This window comes from Dendrobates tinctorius, unplaced genomic scaffold (assembly GCF_039654945.1).
Source record: "Dendrobates tinctorius isolate UK_male_01 unplaced genomic scaffold, ASM3965494v1 ptg000086l, whole genome shotgun sequence".
Lineage (NCBI taxonomy): Eukaryota > Metazoa > Chordata > Amphibia > Anura > Dendrobatidae > Dendrobates > Dendrobates tinctorius.
Genome location: NW_027361754.1, coordinates 3079359 through 3085152, shown reverse-complemented (window position 1 = coordinate 3085152; position 5794 = coordinate 3079359).

The following is a 5794-nucleotide window of genomic DNA, read 5'->3' as shown; positions in this document are numbered from 1 at the left end:
GTTTTCTCCCTGTCTGCCTCTGCCACGGGAACCTGCCAATACCCACTGGTGAGATCTAAGGTGGAAAAGTAGTTAGCAGTTTTAAGTGCAGCTAATGACTCTTCAATTCTGGGTAATGGGTAGGCATCTTATGTGTAATGCTGTTAATTTTCCTGTAATCAACACACATTCTCATGGTACCATCCTTTGTCTTTACAAAAACTATTGGAGCTGCCCAGGGGCTACAACTGTCTCTGATAACCCCTGCTTCCTTCATCTCTCTCAACATCCCTTTTGCACATTGGTATTGTGTTGGGGGTATAGGTCTGTACCTCTCCTTAATGGGTGGATGGTTTCCAGTGGGGATATGATGTTGGACCCCTTTTGCCTGCCCAAAATCTAGTGGGTGTTTGCTGAATACCCGCTCATATTCTTGTGTCACTCTGTAAACCCCATTTTTCTGGTATGAAGGTGTAGAGTCAGTCCCCGCCTGCAGTTGCTGACGCCATTCCTCCATCTGCTTCACAGAGCCATTGTCCTCCACCTGATCGGATGAGACCAAGGGCTCTGCTGCCTGCAAAGAGTTGTTATTAACAGTGAGCAGCTTAGCAACTGTGGCGTACCGAGGTATTGTGGCCTCCTCCTCCCCACACTTCAAAAGGCGTACAGGTACTCTCTCCTTACGTACATCAACCACCCCTCTGGCTGTCAGGACAGTGGGCCTGCTATCAGAGTATACTGGCTCTACCAATGCCTGGTAATCTTTCCATCTGAGGCCTATGGCTGCCGATACCAAACCAACATTTCACATCTGGGGGTATTGCAATGGGGAAAGGATCACTCACTCTGACACTACCAATTTCTCCGCCAGAGAGTTCTACCTGTTGTCTTTGCATCAGGGCCTTGATCTCCTTCTGCAGGACTCGTTCACTGGAACCAGCAGTCTCAGCCACCTGTTGGAACAAGACAATAACCTCGGAAAGACAATTTTCAATTACATTTGTACCAAGAGTCATCATGGGATTACATTCACATCGATCAATATCCACAACTATCAGACCTTGAGATTTTAGCTCTACCCGACCCACTTTAAGGCTGTGTGCACACGTAGCGATTTTTAAGCGTTTTTGCCGCGATTTTCGGCGCGAAAACGCTTAAAAATCGTGTACAGAATGCCCCCCATGCATCCCTATGGCATTCCGCACATGCTGTGCTAATGCTGCGCTTTTTTCCGTGGCGGAATCGCATCGCGGAAAAAATCGCAGCATGCTCATTCTTTGTGCGGAATCGCAAAGAATTGCCGCGATTCCGCACCCATAGGAATTCATGAGAATCGCTTACTTCCCGCATGTGGCTATGCCCACCATGCGGGAAGTTAAGCGTCTCGTGTGCGGTTGGTACCCACGGTGTGGAGGAGAGGAGACTGTCCTCCAGGCCCTGGGTACCATACCCCTGTAAAAAAAGAATAAAAAATAAAAAATCGGGGTATATTTACCTTCCGGCGTCCCGCGATGCATTCCCGGCCTAAGCGTTCCCAGTAATGCCTTGCGGCAAGGTCCTGTGATGACGTGGTCTCGCGAGATCGCTATAGCAACGCGAGACTACCTCATCACAGGTCTCGCAAGGCATTACTGGGAACGCTGAGGCCCGGGAATGCAGCGCGGGACGCCGGAAGGTAAATATACACCGATTTTTTTTATTTTTTTTAGCATTTTAACATCCTATCTTTTACTATTGATGCCGCATAGGCGGCCTCAATAGTAAAAACCTGGTCACACTTGTCAAACACTATGTTTGACGAGTGTGACCAACCTGTCAATCACTTTCCACGCGATGCTTCAAATCGCTTGGAAAGTGCTTGAATATCGCACGCGAAAATCGCGGCAAAATCGCGATCATAATCGCGGTAAAATCGCGGTGAAATCACGCGGAAAAAACCGCGCGATTTCTGGGAAGGAGTCCGGTTTTTAGTAAGCGTTTTAAAACGCTACGTGTGCACATAGCCTAACAGTAATTTCTTTACATCCTATCTGCGGCAAAGACTGACCATTACTGGCAACTACTGTTAGTTCATCAGTTGGGCCACGGGTGAGTTCAGAATCAGCCCAATACCGCTTGTAGTGGATATAGGGCATAGTGGTCACCTGGGAGCCAGTGTCCAGCAAAGCGTTCATGGGGATACCGTCAATCACCACAGGAAGGATCGGTCTCCCTCCCACATACTTGGCTCGCCAGTTCCTTGGGCCTTGTGGTCCTACTCCTGGGGGTTGGCCCTCGGCCCCAGGGGTTGCTCGTTTAAAGGACAAAATCTTGTAAGATGACCTGCCTTGTAGAAGCGACGACAGATGGGACGTCCGTCCTGGTCATAGCGGTCGTTGTTCCTTCCTCGGAGTGGCGGGGTTCTCCTCCTCTGGAGCCACGGAACATCCTCTGGACCTGAAGCCAGCTGGATCTTTTCTTTGGAGGACACCTGCAGGGACTGCACGGTTTTAGTAAGTGCAGCCATCCCTTTGGTCAACTCCTGGACCTGAAGACGCAGCTCTTCTGTAGGATCTTTATCCAGAGTTTGTGCATCAGCCTCCACAGGGATGGAAGGGAAAGATGTTGCTTCCTGGTGGTAGGTGATCGCTGGGCGCCTAGGGGGCACTGGACGGCTGTCAGTTGATTCCTGCAGGAATAGCCCTGTCCTTAAAATCAGCAAAGTCCAGATCAGGGTTTTGCAGGGTTATGATGCGCAACTGTCCTCTGTGGGTACTGGAGAGGAGTCCTTCAATGAACTGCTCCTTTAACAGTTTGTCTTCCTCCTTCACACTGTCAGGATCAACTTGTTTAACTGCTCGCAGGGCCTCCTGCAGGTTAAGAGCATAGTCCCTTATACTGTCCTGCGCTTTCTGTTTACATCCAAAGAACCTCATCTTGATCTCTGCTGCAGTGCGGGTGTCAAAGGTGCTTCTCAGCTTGGCTAGAATCTTCTTAACAGTCTCTTTGTCAGTGTCCTGCCAGGCTTTCACCTCTCTCTGCGCTGCACCCGTTAGCTGTCCAATAAGGATGTTCACTTTCTGGCTTTCAGACAGAGGGTATACTTTAAGCAAACTGCACAGTCTCTCTTTAAATTCACTCAGGGTATGTGACTCACCCGAGTACTGCGGTAGCCAGGCCGCTCCCAATATATAGGGCATAGACAGCGGCATTATGGGGACCGCTGCGGCAGTCGCTACTCCTTGCGGCTCTGCAGGGTTGGCTACGGCATCCGCCGCTGCATTGTTGCTCGGCACAGACATTCTCTTCCCCCCCTAGTTAACGTTAGCCAGGGCCGGGGGTTGCATGAGCTCACCGGTGGCCGCTTCGCAGGCCCGACGCTCTGGGCTGTCGGCATCAGCTCCTCCCCTTCTCGCGCGCTGTCCTCTCTTCCTGCGTGGCACTTCACTTCTTCGCGCTGTGGCAGGCTCCGCCCACAAAGGCCTGCCCCTTTTATTCCCACGCGCGCCAAGCAGCGTGGCAATGGTGGCAATTGGCGCCAATTTCACACAGTCTTTTACACAAGCACATTCTATGGCACACAGTACCCAGGGGGGTACCGGGCTCCGTATTCCTGTGTGTGACATCAAGTTGGGTCGCCCTCCCAGGGCTGTGGGGCACTCGGTACTGGGCCGGTGTCAGCGGGATGTGTCACAGTAGCTGTGACCCGGTCCGTGGCCCTGGGCGCCCAAGTATTAGGGGAGATTGAATGGTGGAATTTAGTTAATGGAATAGTTTGTGACGCCACCTGTGGTGTTTGGCAAGGGAGATGTTAAGCCGACACTGCATGCAGATCCACTGGGACTGATGGTATGGTGCAGCAAAGATGTACAAGCTCCCCACAGGTGAAGCTGTAGTCCCAGGGCAGTGTAAATGTGGCTGGCACAGGGATGTAGCAGTGCCGGAAGGGTAGGAAGCAGATAAAGGCACAGCAGGGTGAAATTTCGGTACCTTTACTTGATAAATGCAATCCAGGGTCCTGACTACAGATGGTACAGGAGCAGGCTAGCCTGGAAGCATCTCAGGATTCTCTCTCAGCAGAAGGGCTGTGCAGTCTCCTACTTAGCGCTTATTTGAATAAAGTACTCCTAGTACTGAGTTACACTGGAGTTCCTCCTAATTCTCTTCTACTAGCACTCCTCGTATGGCAGACAGCTGTAGCCGCTATTCCTCTCTTGGCTCACTCCGTGCTGTTGTGCCTCCGAGTCTTGGATGGGGTAGAGGGCATTTACTGCCTCCTACTCCTCTTGTGTCTGTTGCAGGACCGTTAGTATCCGTACAACCGTGGAGACCAGGCTCCAGTTCATGCGCTCTCGCTGTGAGGGAGCTCTCTTTCCTCAGCTCAACCTCCAGCTTTTCTCCACACGTCTGCACACGTGGACCTCCTCACACTAACTGACCACTCCTTCCTCTTGGCCCTCAGAGAGCACTCCTCCCCTCAATTCCGGTTCAGAGTCCCCCCTGTTGGCCTGGAGTGGAACTGTGTTGCATGTATAGGTTAACTGCGAGAGAGACCCTTCACTGCTTCCAAGCCTGGCATTACCCTCCCTGGAGGAAGGCAAAGCCACTGTGGCAGCAATACTCCTGGGGGCGCCACATTTACAATAACAAAAACGCGGTGACAGAACTGCGGCGTTTTCTGAAGCGGGTTCACCTGGGAAATCAGCAGCTCTGCCACCATCTAAATTACAAACTGCCTGAACTCTGGTATGTTACAATTCACTGACAACAAGCAGAAAAATAAGAACTATTGATTAATTAATTCTTAGTTCCATAATGTTGTGAGCACTCTTTACACCACTAAATATCCAGGTATTTCCCATTCTGCGTATGGAGGTAGAAGGTGGGGGGCCCGAGTGGAGGTCCCAGGGATGATGCAGATGAATTTTCAGAGGATGAGTTGTGAATAGCACTGGAGATAAGGAGTGACAGGCATGGCGGACTCTCATCTTCATACATTGTGAGGCATAATCCTCCGCAGGGATCCTCTCCGCTGACAGGACGTCATAAATGTCAGAGCTCAGTGGTCACATAATCATTGGCGCATTGTACAGCTCAGCATGGGTCCTGTGCACGGTGCCCGATGATCCGTTGCTCTCCTTGTACAGAAAACGGATTTGTAAAAGCCATGAATGGAGCATGAACAGGATATATCTCCTAATCTATGGCAAGAATAGGCTGGAGCACCGGGAATCTACGAGGCGGACAGGCTGGTTAATGACTTGTGTGACCCAAAAAAGGCCTCCAAGAGGCCAGGTGCTAGACCAATCAGAACTTGGCAGAAGAGCTGACAATCCACTGTGGCTAGTGCCGCAATGTGGTGGAGTTCAGGAGATTTTACAGAAATTACCGAAACAGCTTTTTTATGTGTAATGAGTCATCCAAGATCTCTGCTTGCTGTTAGTGAATGGAAAAGTAAAGTCAAGCCATGCTGACCTAATGACAATTACATCCATCTATACAATTCACTGGGAGGTAAAACGCTAAGGCTATGTGCACACGTAGATTTTGGTCCTGCGGATTTATAAAAATCCGCAGGTAAAATCTCAGGTCAAAAGACCTGCGGTTTACCTGCGGATTAGAGTACAGTTTAGCCCTGTGGTTTCACACCTCTACAATGGAGAAGGTGTGAAACCGCAGCGGAATCCGCACAAAGAATTGACATGCTGCAAATCCGTGCAGAAAAATCTGCAGCATGTGCACAGCTTTTTCAGTTTACCATTGAAAACAAAAGTACTGTACAACGCACCTAAATCTGCTGCGGACCAGCAGAGCCTGAAACACTGCGGATCTGCAG